The 17669-nt window shown below is 52.6% G+C and overlaps 1 long non-coding RNA gene across 1 annotated transcript; it reads right to left on the reverse strand.

The window, feature by feature from the left end:
- Nucleotides 1–6176: 6176 nt before the first annotated feature.
- LOC128842732 (uncharacterized) lies at nucleotides 6177–8589 on the reverse strand. The gene is made up of 2 exons (XR_008446100.1): nucleotides 7700–8589; nucleotides 6177–7529 (listed from the first exon to the last, which is right to left on the reverse strand). It is a non-coding gene; the product is annotated as an uncharacterized LOC128842732 (long non-coding RNA).
- Between the last annotated feature and the right edge of the window lie 9080 nt (nucleotides 8590–17669).

Below are 17669 nucleotides of genomic sequence, written 5' to 3' on the forward strand. Positions count from 1 at the left end.
TAGGGCCCTGCCTATAATGCCTAGATGGCTTGGACCCTAACAATCTAAGAAACTGTCTTCTGCCCATATGATACCCTGGCAGCTGCGACCAGCTGAAGCCTTCGGTTGGAACATATCATTAAATTGTTTGCATTGTGATTGATTCCGGCCCGTTATCTCTAATCTCAGTCAGCAGAGCACGTCCAAGCAGTTTTCATTCTGCAGGGCTGCAGCCATTCATAGCAAACTTCTTTTGCACTAAAATGTTTTTCTGTGCCAGAGACAACATTGTGATTATTGTGTTAGCGATCACGCTCTCTCCCTCCCCCAACTGCTTTTAAGTTTGGGGGGGGGCAGGGGAGGAGAGAGTGTAGAGCTGAAATACTGGCTTCTCTAAAATCTATGTGGAGGTTCTGAATCGCGCAAACTAGTCGATTTAGTTTATGCTCCGTGTTCCATTTGCCCATTGCTGATGATCTAAAAAAAGCTCCCGATGTTAATGTTCTGCTGTCATTTTGAGAAAGATGGAACATGACTGTTCAACGTACTGTTAACACATTACAAAGAAAAGTGTATCAAATAAAATAGCACGACTGGAGGATCAACCTGGATTCCATTATCTGTCGTTTGACTCTTTCGAAATGATTTACCCCTGGCAGGTTAACGGGATTGTCAGTGCAGCAGAGACGCAAGCCCGGGGCTGTTCGTTTCTTGCTATGCAGTGAGATTGCTCGGCAGATTCCAGCGAAATGTTTGCAAAGGAAGGAACAGACGAGCGGATGCAGGGTAGGTGAGAGGACCGACCACACCATGCGATAAACCAGGGGCAGATATCAGCTGCCCCAGCTGCCCCACTAGCACTCACTGGTGGACATGGGGCTGAGGAGGGAACCGAGGGGGCGACGGGCAGTGGCTGTGTTGTGTAGGGCCCTGTTTCAGCACAGTGCTTCAGCGAACAGGCAGGTCCCATTGGCTCGGCTGAGACTCCAGCACACGCGGATGTGCTTTGCTGAGTGGGGCGGAGTGCGGGAGGCGTTCCAAGGAGGGGACGTGGCGCATGCTCTCGTGCCGTAGAACCAGAGCACAGCAGGGCGTTACCCAGCTGAGGCGGCTCCACCAAGGGTAACTGTGCTGCTGGCCCTTCACCCACACTCCTGCCAGCTGCCTCGCCCCTACGGATCATGCTGTGCCCCGAGAGATCCAACCCATCTTGCTCCTGATCTGAGGAGGGCTCTGAACCCACTATGGGGAGACCGGGCCACATGCAGAGTCCCGCGTGAGGTGCTTCCATTGACCCGCTTGCTTAGGAGACCGGTTGTGGCACATTGTGCCAGTGGCAGTTTTCCAGTCAGGCCCAGGCAGGACGTGCTGCAATAGTCCAGCACTGTGGCTAGCTCGGAGCCTGCAGGACAGGGGCTCTGGTTCCTGGCTAGCCGTCCACAGAAGGTGTTGGTGACTGCGGGCCCAGGAGTAGCCATGAGCTCTGCATGGCCCGGAGACCCGGCACCAGCTTTCAGCCTGGGGGCAGATGCCCTCTGTAGATGATGCGGCCACAGATTCTGCCAGTTCCTCTGAGTTCTTCCCCTCCACGTCCCCTCCACATCCCAGGGGCTGGAGCTAGCGTCCGCTGCTCTTCCTCCAGGAACTCACTTTGCCCCGTAGCATACGAGGGGCAGGATTGCATAGGGTGGGGTACAAGTGAGGGGCATATCAGGAGAAACTCCCTAAGAATCCCAGGTTGTGGGGGGGGGGAACTGGCTGACCAGGGTGGTGGCACGAATGGGATCTGAGCCCTTTCCCCTCAAGGGAAGGCTGTGGGGACTGGCTGGGTACCTGTTGAACTGTGGAGATATCGGTCCCAAAGGGAAGTGATGGGAGCCCCCGCTGGCATTTTCAGGTGTGCCTCAGGGAGGAAGAGCCCAAATGCTGCTGAATTTCAGCCCCTTGGCTCCTTTGAAAATCCCAGCAGTCACCGGCTGTACCAGAGAACACAGGGCCCCAGGCGGGCTGGAGGAACTAATGGGCCTTGCCCAGCTCTGATTTCTACAATTTCATGACACCATGAAAAAATGCAAAATCTGAAAGCCCCGGGGTTATGGGAGACAGCACAAGGTTTGCAAACACATGGGAAGAATCTCTCTTCCGAGCCTCCTTGTGCACTTCAGGTCGGCGTGGTGTTGGCTTTTGTATTTGTTGTCCTAAAACTGATTTTATGGCCTCTTATGAAAGTGTTGCTTAAACCGATATTACACAGATCTTTATGTGAATCACTCAAAGCACAACCACTCTCCTTGGCAGCACCAGGCATAACTGCCGAGATGCTTGCAAGCACAGGGCTGCATGTTAATATTAATCATCCTTGACCTAATGTTCCTGACTAACAGTTCGATGCTAGATGCAAAAATTACCTATTTGATTCACTGTGTTTTTTCCACCATAGCTGAATGTAAAGCTCTGTCCTCCGACACTGCCACTAATTCTCTGGGGATGTTTGACTCAGAGGATGAAAACAGGCAAACCAGAGAGATTGCAGTTCATTCAGCCAGCGGGATTACAGTTCATTCAGCGGTGAACCTGGGGGTGTTGTTCATCAGAGAAGCATTTCAGCTCTTGGCAGTTTGCTGCCCTATTTCTGCTTTATACATGTGTGACTGTCACATGATGTTACATAACTGATCATGTTACATCACGATCCGTCAGCCCCACATGCAGGAAGAGACAAAGTGTCCTGGAGAACTAATGCTGGGGAGGTGATTTCTCTGCTCAAGGGTTGCTGGCCACCAAGCGAGCCAGAACCCCAAACTCCAGCCACTCGCTGCCCTGCTCTCCCCCCGCCATCGGAGACCCAGCGCCCTGTGTAAACAAACCTGGACATTTCCAAGTGATTTGCCTCCATTTTACAGCCAGGTCACAGAGAGACCAAGTGCCTTGTGCAGGGTCATCCCCAGGGAGGCAGAGCCAGAAGTGGAACCTGGCTTTCCGACCTCTGCTCCTCTTACATAACGGCTTCCCCACCCAGCGCTCCATTTCACACAGGGCTTGGGGAAGGGAGCCTGGGTACAAGACGCTCTGAAAGGGAACCAAGATGCAGCAGGACAGGAGGGCGGGTTCCTCACTCTCTCAGTGCCGTGACTGAACCTCGACTTAAAGGGGAGACAGCACCAGGAGCCTCACGCTCTGTAACCCCCTCACGGCTGGGCCGGACTCCTAACCGCAAAGTGTTTCTGTTCATTGAAGGCACTTACACACACACACCCCTCACCATAGTGCCTGAGCACTGCACAGTCTTTACTGTATTTACACACACACACACACACACACACACACACACACACACACACACACACACACACACACACCATGAGAGAGGGCAGCGTTGTTTTCCCCACAGTACGGATCAGGACTGGGGCACAGAGACACTAAGAGACTTGCTCGAGGTCCCACAGGAAGACTGTGGCAGAGAAGGAAATGAAACCCAGGTCCCAGGTGTGCACCCTAACCACGGGGCTAGCTGGCCTCCCTTCCTTAATGCCTCACCACCATTCAGCAACTGAGCCTGCGATGTCATTATGCTCGCTTACAGCGGGGTAACGGACCGTGGGCACAGGTGTGGCGCCCCCGCTTACCCCACCACTGAAGTAGGCCCCGAGTTTCAGGCTTTGCCCCAGGTCAGTGGCAAAGATGAGAATAGAGCCCGGGAGCCCTGCCTCCCTGTCCCTGCCCTAACAGCGAGATCTCTGCCGCCTCTCCAAACTCCCTGACCATAAGCCACCAGGGCCCGACTGTGGAGATGAGGAAGGGGGTGACCAGCTCTGAACAGTCCCGTATTCCCTGCACTGGTCTGCCCGGTACAGTATCAGCGTGCGGATGGACGGGCTGAGGCTAGTTAGCTGGGGATGGGTTATTCGAGGTAGAAACACACAACTACACAATGAACAGACACTCCGGCCAGACGGCATCCCCCAGAAGAGCAGCAAGTACTGAGTGAGGAGCCGCTAAGACAGGCCAAGGGCTGGAGCTGCAGAACAGCGCCAGCCCCACAGCATTTACAGCAACAAAAAGCTTCATGGGGGGGGGGGTCTCCTCTTGCAAAGGCTCCCCCACCCCGGAGCTGGAGGTCTCCCCAGGGAGCATCCCCGGCCGGGCCAGACGCGCATGGCCCATCCCCCCATGGCACAGTGCTGCAGACTGCCTGTCCCACTCGGTGCCTCGCTCCGCAGGGCTGTAATTTCTAAATCCTGGGCACCTGCTTTTCCTGGCCATGCATGCCGGAGTCAGTCCGAGCGCTGGGAGTCTGTGAGCAATGGGCCGTGGGCTTTCCCTCCCTCCGTGGGTCTGTCCGGGTGCCCTGCCCTCCCTTCAAGCCCAGCCCTCCCAGGGACCCTCCCTACCATCTCCTGTGGGACCCCCACCCAGCCCTTCTTGAGCTGCTCTCCCGGTCTGTCCTGGGCCCTAGGCCAGCTGCTGGAGACACTCTGCAGGGCTATGGGACGGGACGGAGGGGCCGATGCGTAACTGGGGACAGTGTCAATGACATCAGAGAACAAAGAGGCACTCGGTGCGAGTCGCTGGGCTCTGCTGCACCCCTGCAAAGCGCCCCAGCAAGCCCTCCCCCTCCCCAGGGCCACAGGGTGCTGTGGTTCCCAGCAGCCCATCTGATCCTGCTCTGTCCTGGGTGACTGGAGAGGAGCGTCCCACTGCACCCCCAGCCCTGCCTCCCTGTCCTCAGCGCACAATGTAACTTGGCCGGCCCAGCTGCTCCGGCTCCAGTGACCTCTCACCCTCCACGCCAGCCTCGCTGTGCAGCCCAGCCCAGCCCGGCCCGGGTGCCTGCGATAGCCCTGAGCAGGAACACAGCTCAGTCGATGGGTGCTGCATGAGAAAAGGCTGGGGTCTAGCCAGGGTGTGACGGAACATCCCAAGCCCCCTGGACCAAGTTCCCTGGGTCAGACAGGGTGGTAGCCCAGGGCGAGCCCAAAGGCCAGGCATTCCCCTGCACGGCTGACCGGCCAGGCCAACAATGCGCAGCCAGGCTCAAGATTTACTCTACCTATTTCAGACCAGGCCTCTCCGTTCCATTTCCACAAAGTGGATTCATCCCTGGATTGGGCGGAGGGCTCTGCACACACCGGCAAAGAGACGGTTAACACCCTGCCCCAGCAGAGAATCTCTGCAGGTTCCTGTTCTTGCTGAAAGAGGGCCAGGCCTGGGAGGCTGGGCTGGGCACAGCTGGTGTGAGTGAGGCTATCAGGAGGCTATAAAAGCAGTGAGCTAGGAGGGCAGGTGTGGGAGTGGCTCTCTTGGTTATTCTCCCATGACCTCACAGGCTCTGGGGTTTCCCTGATATGCTGTGGGAGGATTGTAGTTTTATTTAGCAGGCAGTGGAAAGAAACCCTTGGGGTGCTGTTCAAGGAGGAGATGGGCAGGTGGTCTCCCCACAGGTGTGTTAGCCCTTGCACCCACCACACTGCATGGTGCATTGTAAAATCTAAACTCTTGGGTTGGGGGGTAGCAATGACTGAAAACAGCATCTCAGGGCCTTGGCTGCCAGTGACCCACAGATCCCAGGGGATTCTCAGACCCTCCCCCCAAGTTCCTTCCATAGAAAGGGGCATCACTACATACACCTGCTCTGCCATGGGAATGCAAGCAAGTGAAAGTGCCACACGCTGGCACTAGCTGATTCAGCCCCGGGGACGCTGGCAGGGAGCTCAGCTAGTTTGTGATAACGCTTGTATCCATGAACTAGAGTTCTAGGCACCCCTGGAAATGTGCAATGCCTGGTGTGGGCTTGCCAGCACCAAGGGCAGATGTGATTCACTCCCTGCTGTGAGCAAATTGCACCAGCCTTTCCCTCTGGGAGGGCGCGCTGCTGAGTGAGCCTGCGGGAATAGTCACAGCTGTTGGAGAAGCCTGGCTGGGAATTCACGGTGATGGCGCCGACGCTGCCTCCTCCTCACCTCAGCACAGTTGTGCTGGTAAAAATGTTTGCAGAGAGGTATTGCCTCTGGCAGTGCCTGTGCAAATAGGGATTGGTGCTGGCAGAGCTTGTGTGGCTGCTTGGAAGCTGGTTTGGGAGTTCCCCAGGCAGGGAGCAGAGACACCGGGTGACTTAGCATGTCCAAGTACACCAGAGAAAGCTCTGAGTGGCAGGCGTGTTAGTCTGTGTCAGCAAAAACAACACGGAGTCCTTGGGGCACCTTGGAGACTAACACATTTATTTGGGCACAAGCTTTTGTGGGCTATAACCCACTTCATCAGATGCATGGAGTGGAAAAAACAGTAGCAGGTATAAATACACAGTACATGAAAAGATGGGCGTTGCCTTACCAAGTGGGGGGTCAGTGCTAACGAGCCAATTCAATTAAGGTGAAAGTGGGCTAGTCTCAACAGTTGACAGGAAGGGGTGGAAATCACTTGTGTAGTGCTAATGAGGCCAATGTAATCAAGGTGGCTCATTTCAAACACTTGACAAGATGGTGTGAGTATCAGCAGGGGGGAATTAGTTTTTGTAGTGACCCATCTTGAACAGCAAATTCTCAAGAGTTGCAATTGTCAGGTAGCTCACGAGTGAGCCCTAGGCAGGACTATGTTTGTAGGGACCATTTCTCCAGATCATTTATGAATAAGTTGAATAGGATTGGTCCTAGGACTGACCCTTGGGGAACACCACTAGTTACCCCTCTCCATTCTGAACATTTACCATTTATTCCTACCCTTTGTTCCCTGTCTTTTAACCAGTTCTCAATCCATGAAAGGTTCTTCCCTCTTATCCCATGACAACTTAATTTATGTAAGAGCCTTTGGCGAGGGACCTTGTCAAAGGCTTTCTGGAAATCTAAGTACACCATGTCCACTGGATCCCCCTTGTCCACATGTTTGTTGATCCCTTCAAAGAACTCTAATAGACTAGTAAGACACGATTTCCCTTTACAGACTTTTGCCCAACAATTTATGTTCTTCTATGTGTCTGACATTTTTATTCTTTACTATTGTTTCAACTAATTTGCCCGGTACTGACGTGAGACTTACCGGTCTGTAATTGCCAGGATCACCTCTGGAGCCCTTTTTAAACATTAGTGTTACATTAGCTATCTTCCAGTCATTGGGTACAGAAGCTGATTTAAAGGACAGGTTACAAACCATAGTTAATAGTTCCACAATTTTACAGTTGGGTTCTTTCAGAACTCTTGGGTGAATGCCATCTGGTCCTGGTGCCTTGCTACTGTTAAATTTATCAATTAATTCCAAAACCTCCTCTAATGACACTTCAATCTGTGACAGTTCCTCAGATTTGTCACCTACAAAAGCCAGGTCCCACTCGCGCCAGAGCTGATCACCCTGCACCGACCCAGTCTGCAGGTCAGAGAAGAGCTCACCTGCCGAGGTACAGCCCACCCGGGCCCAGTCACAGCAGTGTCTCAGAGGAGCTCTCGGTGAACCCCCGGCTGCCACGGTTCCAGAGCCATCTGTGCTCCTAGGCTGCGAGCCGGCTCCAGGCAGAGCACTTGGCCTCTGTTTAGTCTCACAGGTCTCCAGAGCAGAGGATCCTTAATTAACAAAAGAGCAAGGGTTTTAATTTAATTGTCATAACTAAGTTAGAATTTTGCTGTGCATAAAACATGTGCAGTGCAGGTTAGAGGGACAAAAGACAGTATTTTATTCTGTGTGTGGCACAACTAGAGTGTCTAGGTGCTCGCGAGCCAGGCGAGGAACGTACCGTTGCTGCACTGTCAGTCCAGTGTGTGCAGTGAGGAGGGGGCTGAGAAGTCGTCCGTAAACACGTACCAAGAAACCTCGGCAAACTTGGCCCATTCAGACCCCTCAGTCTGCTCCGTGTTTCCTTGAGTTCTAGACTCGATGGGAAAGTTACTCCAATGGGCTTGGAGGAACGTCCCGCACCAAGAGAGGTGGCAGAAAGCACACGGCAGATTTTCATGACAGGCTTTGTTCTGTCTGCCTTCAATGTCTCTATGGCATCGGTCGTCTGAGTGTCTGTCTAGCTTCTGACTGCCTGAAGCTGGGAGTGAACACCAGGGATGGCTCACTCAATAATTGTTCTGTTCTGTTCACTCCCTCCGGGGCGCCTGGCATTGGCCACTGTCGGAAGGCAGGATACTGGGCTAGATGGACCTCTGGTCTGACCCCGTATGGCCATTCTTATGTTCTTCAATATCTCCCCAGCATCCATCACCTGGGTATCTATGTGCCAGTACACGGTAGTGTGAGGAGCAGTGAGATGAAAGCCCTGCCCCAACACGGCTGTGTTTCAGTGCCAGTAAGAGAGTGAGAGGGTTTCAGTGAGTAGCGCATACTGGGCGCTGTAATTCTCGATTCTGGTCCCGGCTCTGCCACGGACTCTGAGCTCTTGGTCGCTTTTATAAACCCAACTGAATCCCTGGGTTTCTTGGTGGTTTTCTCTGTTCACCAAGAGCAAAAGGTAACTTTCAGCATAAAGCAATAACCAAACAGGACAGACACCCCCAGGAGAGAGAGGGCGTGGTGACTCCAGCTGTGACATTCTGCATCTGAAGTGAAATGCACAATAGCGGCTACCTCCCAGCTCCCCTGCTCCAGCAGGGAGATGGCGCCATGTGGAAACGGCAGTCCTGTTACCTTTTCTGAGCCAGGCATCCACCAGCATTCAGGATATTGCAAGTTGTGTCTGCGAGGAGGAGAAAATGATGCTGGAGTCAGGTATTGCAGGTGTTTCTTTGATGCAGTCTTCAAGGAACCAACGTCCTGTTACCTGCAAATAGCAGGAATCGAACAGGAGGCAGTTTCTTTGCTCATGGTTTCATGCCTCTGCCCAGCCCAGCAAGCACTCTGCCAAAGGGTCTCTTAGCTTTCGCTCAGGGCCACGTTATCAGTGTTTCTCCAGCTGTCTGACTTGGCTGTTCCTGCCCACAGACACGCTGCTTCACCAAACAATACCTGAGTCCCCGGCATTTGCAGCCCATCCCCGGCGAATGCCCACTGCCCGATGGCTCAGCCGCTCACTGGGCTTGCATGTAGCCTGTGTGTTGGGCGGTGGCTCCTGTTGACTCAGCTCTCTTGCTCCAAAAAGGAGCTGAACTGCTACTCACGTTTACCCTGGGTGAAGGATGACGGTCAGACCCCCAGCTTCAGTGAGCTTTTCCCCAACCTCCAACATAACAGCACCAGCCTCTGCTCTCCGTTACCCAGCTGCAGGCATCACCACTTCCACCCAGAGCCAGAACTCGGTGGCATAAAGTCCCAGGAGATCCCTAGAGACCACAGTAATCAGTACCTTGGTGTTACACCTCGTCTGAAAGGCAGCACGTCCAGCAGCACTGCGTTGCTAGCTCAGTGCAAATGCACAGGGAAGTGTGTCTCCTGGAGAATCACCAGCAAGTTGGGCAGCACCCGAGTTTTCCCATCTAGTGACTAGGCCCTGCCCTGTACGCATTAGCCAAGAACTGCCCCCTGCTCAGATGTCGCTCCACTCCTCATGCCTGGTTCGGAGAACCTGCAGTATTTGGGCTCCTCCCCAGCCATTTCTGTGGTGATAAAGGCCGATAGGAATTTGCTTTTTCTCTCCTATTTGGGGCAGGTCATGAGCCAGCCACCTGAGTGAGTGACACCCCTCCCCCTGCATGCACTGCACTGGCAATCGAAGGCTGAGGGAGAAGGGGGCCTGGTCTGGTTTCAGATGGGCCTGAACCAGACCTCCAAAGCTGACATCCTTGAACACTTGGGAGATTCTTGATCTGGGTCTGCACCGAGATTGTGCACGTAACCCCTGCCTCAGGAATGGGCTGATCCAAAACGCTCACTCCAAAGGGAGCTTCTGAGATGTTCAGAATCCAGACCCAAGCCGGGCGGCTCAGGAGCGAGCGGAGTGACAACTGGCATTTCGCTTCTGGGCCCGTGAGTCCTTAATGACGGGAACATGAACTTTCACATTCACGGTTATGTAACGTGATCAGCCAGAGGACAAGTTTCTCCCACAAGCAGGTTTATCTGCTGGGAGACATCCTCTGCATCTGTCATCCAGACAGCCTAAGAAAGGCACAGTGCACAGGTTATTTCAGTAGCAAGATCTGACAAGGAATGAACTGTGAATCCCATCCAGCTGTGGTGTTAGGCGTGAGACACAGACACGGATGGACACAGTCATGGACAGTCAGTGTGACTCATGAGCTCACTACGCCGGGGTCGCGCCATGACCCTGAGGGCATTACTGCTGATTGACACCAGCACAGGTGGGAGCAGATTCAGGCTAAGTCTGAATTTATGCAGTTCAGTTTTTTACCCCAGGTTTTTGCAATGCAGTGCTGAAATATGGTTATAAAACTGTGCTGAAAGAGGCATATTTAACTTGCTAAGGGCTGAGGTCTGTAAAGTTGGAATCCATGACTGGAATTCATATCCCTGTATATCCTGGGGTTTATGAAGCTCTAACTATGAGCTGTGCTACAGGCATGGCTAAGAATTCTGATGAGGCCATCAGATTACTCCATTTCTCATATTTAAGACTTTAGAATTGTGGTTTTCAAAAGACCGTAAAACAGGCAGTGTGTCTTGCAGTGTCTCACTCCGCAGATCGTGTGGGAAGGGCCAGACTGGTGGGTATTGTTCCCCTCCTTTTCCCCAGCCCCCATGCTGCAATTCCCATTGCTTGGCTCTCCAAGCACTTCATTCTCAGGACCTTCTGCAGGAGCACTCTGCAGCCCACAGCCTGGGCCCACGCCTGAGAGCCACAGCTGTGGTGTCTGGAGTAGAGAGAAAGCAAGACTCCTGAGACCTACTTCCAGCTCTCCTCCTGACTCACTGTGTGACCTAGACCGAGTCAGTGGTCCTCTAGCCATCCAACCGTCCCTCTGTCCCGTAAAATGGGTACAATAATCATGTTCTATTTTTACAAAGGGGCGCTGTGCGGTTTCATTGTTTCATTCAATTGTTCAATGCCCTGATATTCTTGGATGAAAGGTGCTGTATATTATGGTATTAATAATAGCAAAGTTATATTTATATAGACAGAATTGTAAGAGAAATATGAAGCCAAACCAACTGCAGCTAACAGAATCCTCTCTCAAGCTTTTCTGCTAACCTGTCTGACTGGGTGTGGCACTCTGCACCTCAAAGCAGCACCCTGGCACCCACATATTCACCACTATCATATAATTATGATATGTTTTGTACAAAGTATGCCTTATGAGATGACCTTTCAAAAGTCCTGATCTGTTTAACATTAATATCCTGTTGGATTGTATGTGCTGTCATTGCATGGGAAATTGTGAAGTTTTGTTATGTGTGTGTTACTGAAATATGTTGTAAGGTTGGGAACACCCACAACCAGCCTTTCAGGTATGACAAAGGAGGAGCCAGACAGCGTTAATGGCTCATCAACACCCATCAAGGAAAGAATCCACTATCAGAGGAACTGTACACAATGGAGACTGCTTGACCCACGTCATAGCAAAAGATCTTTCCAGCAAGCTGGGAGAAACTATAAAGAAGGGGAAGTGACATCATTGCCTGGCCTCACACCCCCCACAACTCAAAACCTGGAAACACGTCTGGAGGACAAAGACTTTGAGCTGGGAGGGTGGGCCCAGGCTGGAAGAGTCCCAGCCTGTGTATTGAAGATCTGTGACCTGTTTGTACCATCTATCAGGGTGAGACATTGACTCAAACCCTGTTTAGTTTATAGAACTCAGACTGTGAATTTAGTTTTGTTACTTAGGTAGCCAACTTTGATCTCTGCACTTGCTAATTATAATCACTTAAAATCTTTCTCTGTAGTTAATAACGCTGGTTTATATTTTACCTAAAACAGTGCGTTTTGGTTGAACTGCTTGGGAAATCTCAGCTCAGTTTACAAAGGCTGATGCACGTCCTCTCCACATCGAGGGAGGGGTGGACTGGGTAATGAACTTGCACTGGCCAGGCTTCTGGTGCGGGCAGGACAGTACAGCTCTGGGGTGCAAGGCTGGAGAGCTGCGGGGGGGGGGGGAGGAATTGGCTGGAGCCTCTCTATTGTTGTTGCACAGATGATTCATGTAACTCCGTTGGGTGTGTCCCACCTGCGGATGTCTGTGTAAGTGCCGTGCCTGGAGAGGTTTGGGGCTTAGCACAGCATCACAGTGTGGGGGGACACCCCAGGTTGGTGGGCAATGGGGACTCAGCAGTCCCACAGTCCAGGTTGCGCCCTGGGGACCCATCACACTGGGTTTCCAGGGTTCCAAGACATGTTGCTCTCCTGGGTTTGGTTCTTTCCTGTGTATCCTCCATTTGGGAGGCTCAGTACAAATCGAAATTCAGGAGGATCCAGTCCGTGCTAAATGCTGGGGCTTGTGGATATATGGGCATATTCATAAGATCACCAAAGCTGGGCCTTCTATCCCATAATCCTACATCTGGGCTATTACCATGCAGTCTTTGAACCCAATAGACATCCACCTGTGTCCTCTCCCCTCCCAAAGCAACGTGGCTGGGAGTGAGCGTAGCAGCGTTAGAAGCCACTAACTGGCTGATCTGTCGGTGTCACTATAGCTGGGAATCTGGGGTCCACTCACTTCAGCTGGTGCCCAGATAATTCTGTGCTGACTACACAGCCCTTAGCTTTGCTGTGCTGGGCTCGGCAGAGGTGCCGGGTGGTGTGTGTAGGTTTTCGTTCCCTTTGCTATGAAAGGATGGCGTTAATTCTAAACATGTTGGTCTCTTGCTGCAGCATGGCTCAGGGCCATCTGGAGTCTCGCTTTTCTTAGAAGTACAAAATGTTAATGGATGCAGAGAAAAGCATGTAGCAGAAATACATCTCCCTGCACACCCCTTGTGGGGAAAACGTTGGTGTCGCCTATAAATATTAACATAAACACACAACTGCAGGGAAGAAGAGCCTTTGAGGAACCTTGTTTTACAACTGGACTTCCCCCCAATAGCCAATACATGTGCCTTGCCATTTACATGGGAAAAAACCATGCTCCGGAGGGATCTGGTTTTCAGCATGATCTGACAGGGGCCTGCCTGTACACCTGAGCTGTTCCTCTGAAGAGCGCTTGCCCTCTGACAAGAAGAAACAAAAGGATGCCTGGTTGATTGATTCGTCTTCTCAGGCAGATGTATTAGAAATAGAATGTGTCATTAACAGGCCCAATATTAATGCTTAATTAAAGAACCATGAAGGAAAACCAGAGCTGTGCGAAGAACTGAAAGGCACTGAAAGCAAAAATTGAACCAGGGATTAAAGACAATTATCCTGATTGAGTTCTGTGCAGAGGCTAATGGCATATGCACAGTCCAGCATGTCACTTTGAAATAGTTATTCAGAATCTTTGATCAAACAAATCCCAAACACGATGCCTGGAGTATCGGCTCAGCTCATTTCCCTCTCCTTGTACATAGGAACTCCTCGTAAATCTCCTCTGACGTGTCTGGGGGTGAAGGTTAAAGCGACCAAAACGTTCCTAGCGTGAGCACATGCAGTGTAGCTTCTGGGCCACGGCAGACCGCGATCTGTGATAGAAACTAACCAGGGCCAGGCCTGGGCAGCGTCTGCAGGAGAAACACCTGTTGCACATCTGGAACGTGGGCAGCACCGTCTCTCTGGGTCCACCATACTTCTCCCGAGTGTGGTATTGTGAGCCCAGGGTCCTGCTGTCATTCCCGTGAGGATGAGCCCTCCCCTTAACTAAATCGCAGCTGCAGTTTGGCTGCATGTGACATTCCGCTTTGCTTCCTGCCCTAAGCCAGTGTTGTGGTGCATCGTTCAGCGTCTGCACATTTCACCCAGAGGCGGCTCCATTTGAGTCGTGGATGGGCTGAGCTCTGCAGGCTGAGGGCCTGTACCTAGTGGAGTCAAGGTGAGTTTTCCCATTGACTTCAATGGGAGCAGGGTTGGATCCACCATCTGCCAAAATCTGGGGGGTTCATTCCAGGTACGAAGCCCTGCATAAATGGTACTGGCACACCAGACCAGCTTGCTTTATTCAAACTTCTCCCGTCTCTCCTAATGGGACAAAGGAAGAAAGGAAAATGCCATATTCCAGCCACTGCACGATATTAACCTTGCCCCTGTAAAGTGAGCAACTTACCCATTCCCTGCTGCTCCCCCTGTCCCGCCCGTGCTGCAGGCGTGTGATCCATTAACACTCCACCAGAATCAGTGGGATGTCTTTAGGCCATGCCTGGTTTCTTCAGCAGCCTTTGCTGCCCACCACACTCAGCAGCAAGCAATCAGCTTGATGGAGCTGAAAGCTGGAAAAGGAAAAGTGAAGCCAAACCAGCCCCACAACTGGCCCCATATTGACAGTCTCAGCGGAGAGTGAATGAGACTGGAGACTGAACTACACTCCCATCCATTAGCGGGCATCCCTCTCCCTCCGGCTGAGCCACGTCTGCCGGGCACGCGGTGGCTGCCTGTGCTGCGGAGGAATAATGGGTTTTGGTCTCCAGGGACGTCTCACCTGCACCGTGCTGACTAAATTCATTGGTATGTTTCCGTTCAGAGCTCCTCCCATTCTCAGTCCAGCCCCGCCCACTCCCCCTGCCCGGTGATTAGCAGGCAGGTTCAATGGGGGTCCATCAGGCTGTCGGGGTGTCTGTGTTCTGGGAGCTCCCTGCAATGCACCGGGGTGGACGGCCTTTGCACTAGCCGTGGCTGTGGCAATGATGCTCCTGGCCATCTGGCTGATTGCTGCTGGCGCTCCCGTAGCAGGAGTGGATGTCAAGCCCCTGCTTTGGGTCATGGGGCTTTTCCTTCCCTCCTCTCCTCTCCCGACAGCCGTACTTTTAATGCTAAAACTGGGAGTGACAGAGAGTTAGTAACAACATGGGACGGGGCTAGTGCTGGCTGGAGACAAGATGGAGGCAGGTGCTGTGCAGATTCCAGCTCGCCACGCTGCTCTGCCAGTCACTGCAGTGCCCGGCCTGGGCCATACGAGCTGTGCCAGAGACCCTCGCTCCTGACCAGCCGCAGCACCGGCTATTCCAGCCCAGAGACCCCTCCACAGTTCTACTGAGGAGCCTACCACACCCTGGCAGTGCAGAGTCCATCTCCCATGTCTCCATTCCTGCTTCTTTCCTGCCAGCACAGACATTAGTGCCCTCTCTCCCCGTGGCACACGGATGGTGCCCCTGTGTGCATGTGCCAACGTGTGTCCTAGGGTCACCAGAGCTCGCTCTTTTCTTGTAAAACGTTTTGGCGGGACCTCCTTTCTCGCAGTGGGAGCTGTCCCAAGCCACAGATGCACATGCTGCTTTTCCACCAGGCTTGGACAGAGATGTGACCTTTCCAGTGTAACTATGGGCGTCTCCTGAGTATCAGTGGTGGTTTATCTTCTCCAGAGTTCCCATCGAGCGGCACTGCTGCCCTCACCCAGGAAGTTAGGTTTCAGTGCGGCAGGAGTTGGTGACCCGTGCGTCGTCGTTTCTCGAGGGTAGATGTGCCAGAGTCCTGCTAATGGCAGTGGTTGAACCACACCCAGAGAGTACCAGTGGTTAAGAGCAGAGGGCTGGGTTTCATTCCTGTCTCTGCCACCTACACAGTGTGTGACTGTGCAGGGCACGTAATTCCCTGTTTGCAACGGAGAGATCATTCCTGCTGTGCTGGCGCTCTGGGATCCCCGATGAAAGGCACTGCGCGGTGAAAAGAATTCCAGGCCTGAGCCCGATGCTTTCACCTTCCCCAGTCCCAGCCGTAAAGCTTCCACCCGTCACTAACGGCAGAGCGGCACTGTGTTAACTCCAATGCAGTAAGTGGGCCCAGAGAGTCAAACCAGGGCTAGACCAGCGAGGTCCCGGTTATTCCAGCAGCCGCCCTAGGGGTTAAGGTTCACGGGAACTCGCTGTTGACAGATGCACGGCAGAGTGAATTCTAAACCCCTGCCTTTGTAATGTCTTTGCTTTATGTCTCCTCTCTTCTCACCAAACCTCCCTCCCTTCGCTGCTGGATGATCAAACAAAATCTCCACCCACCTCACTAAAATGAAAAGCTTGCAACAACCACTGTCTTGTTTTCCTTTTAGGATCTTAAGAGCCTTTAATTCCCTCTGATGGCTTGACAGACACCGAGTAAGAGAACACACAGCTCTGAGCGGTGAAATGCTTAAATGGCAAGCCCCGAAAACCAACAACAGCCTGTGGCAATCAGGGCAACCCGGGCTCCCACACTCACCAGAGCATCTGGAGATGCTTCCCCCTTCTTGGCTTGTAGACACAGCGCTCCCTGCTCGGCCACGCTCACTCACGTTCCCCTGGGTCCTTCCCCTGGACATCTGGGGCAAGCCTGGCTCTCTCAACCTGCCCCAACCCAAGCCAGGGACCCTGCGGCGCCAGCCCAGTGCAATTTTTATTCCTTTACTTGGTAATTAGTTCTCTATTGAGTGGGCATAAAAATGCACAAAGAAAATGTCAGCCAGTTCAACACCTTCTGTCTGAGATCCAGCCCAGGCAGCAACTGAAGTGTCTCAGGAACCTCTTGGAATCCAGGGACAGTCCCTAACTGTATAGAAAACTGCACCGAAGAAATGAGTGCACAGCTCTGCTGCAGAGTACATTGGCCATTCAAGAACATGAGACATCCCGAAGGAGAGGAGGCAGAACAAAGAGAACAAGACAGAAACCTGCCCCACAGGACAAATGAGAAAAATAGCAGAGGCAGCCCTGACTATTTGGGGGAGAATTTCTTACCCCGGCGATCAAACTGAGAAGTCAAACAAGCAGTTTTTCCTGCAAATGTCGTGCTTGTGAAATTGCTGAGCTGGCAGTCCTGTGGACAGGCCGATGAACACAAGCAGGGCATGAGCTGTTGTCCCGAGCCTCTGTTTGCCAGAAGCTGGACTGGGCGACAGGGGATGGATCGCTTGATGATTCGCTGTTCTGTTCATTCCCTCTGGGGCACCTGGCATTGGCCACTGTCGGAAGACAGGACACTGGGCTAGATGGGCCTTTGGTCTGACCCATTAGGGCCATTCTTATGTTCCTACGGAGACTGAAGCTCTTTCGTGTTGACACGGTTGTAGTCATTGTTATGTTCTGATGGTTTATGGGCTGCATTCTGGTCTCCGTTATGCCAGTTTACATTGTGTAGCTCCATTGACTTCAGTGGTCGAGAGGAGAATCTGGATCTACAGCTTTTGAGACTGGTTCTTCTGCACGCAAGGCAGTAGCTATGGCCCTCATAGGAGTCTGTAATGACCATTGAGGTCTCCTCCCTGGTGAGGTTCACCCCGGGCAGAGGGCCTGCCCAAGGCCCATGCCCCCTCCCCCCAGTCCTGTTTAAGCTTTGTCCAGGAGTGAGTTTCTCCCAGGATTCCTCTGGCTTATGGCTGTGGTTATTGGCCTGGAAAGCTAATTCTGAGACTGAATATTCACCAGGGCCTACATGCTACCGTGAAGAGAGTTCGCTCCTGTATTTTATTTTCTTAAAGGGATTCACAGCATCACAAGCTGTACTGTGAGAGCAAGTGTGACTCCCTCCCCTCAGCATGCCACTCGCAGCAAAGAGAGTGGATGTAAGTAATTGTCTGGCAATCATTTAATTCAGCCCCCCATGAAGGCATTGCTGGTGCAGGGCGGCGGGTAATCCGCGATCTATACTCATAGCCAGTGTGCTTTCTGCTGGGGCAAATAGTGCTGTTCACTTGGGGTAACGGTGGTGGTGGGTGGGCCCTGGACTGACATCAACAGGCACCACACAGGGCAAATATGGACTGTAGATGGGA

Source organism: Malaclemys terrapin, chromosome 9 (genome assembly GCF_027887155.1).
Source record: "Malaclemys terrapin pileata isolate rMalTer1 chromosome 9, rMalTer1.hap1, whole genome shotgun sequence".
Taxonomy (NCBI): domain Eukaryota; kingdom Metazoa; phylum Chordata; order Testudines; family Emydidae; genus Malaclemys; species Malaclemys terrapin.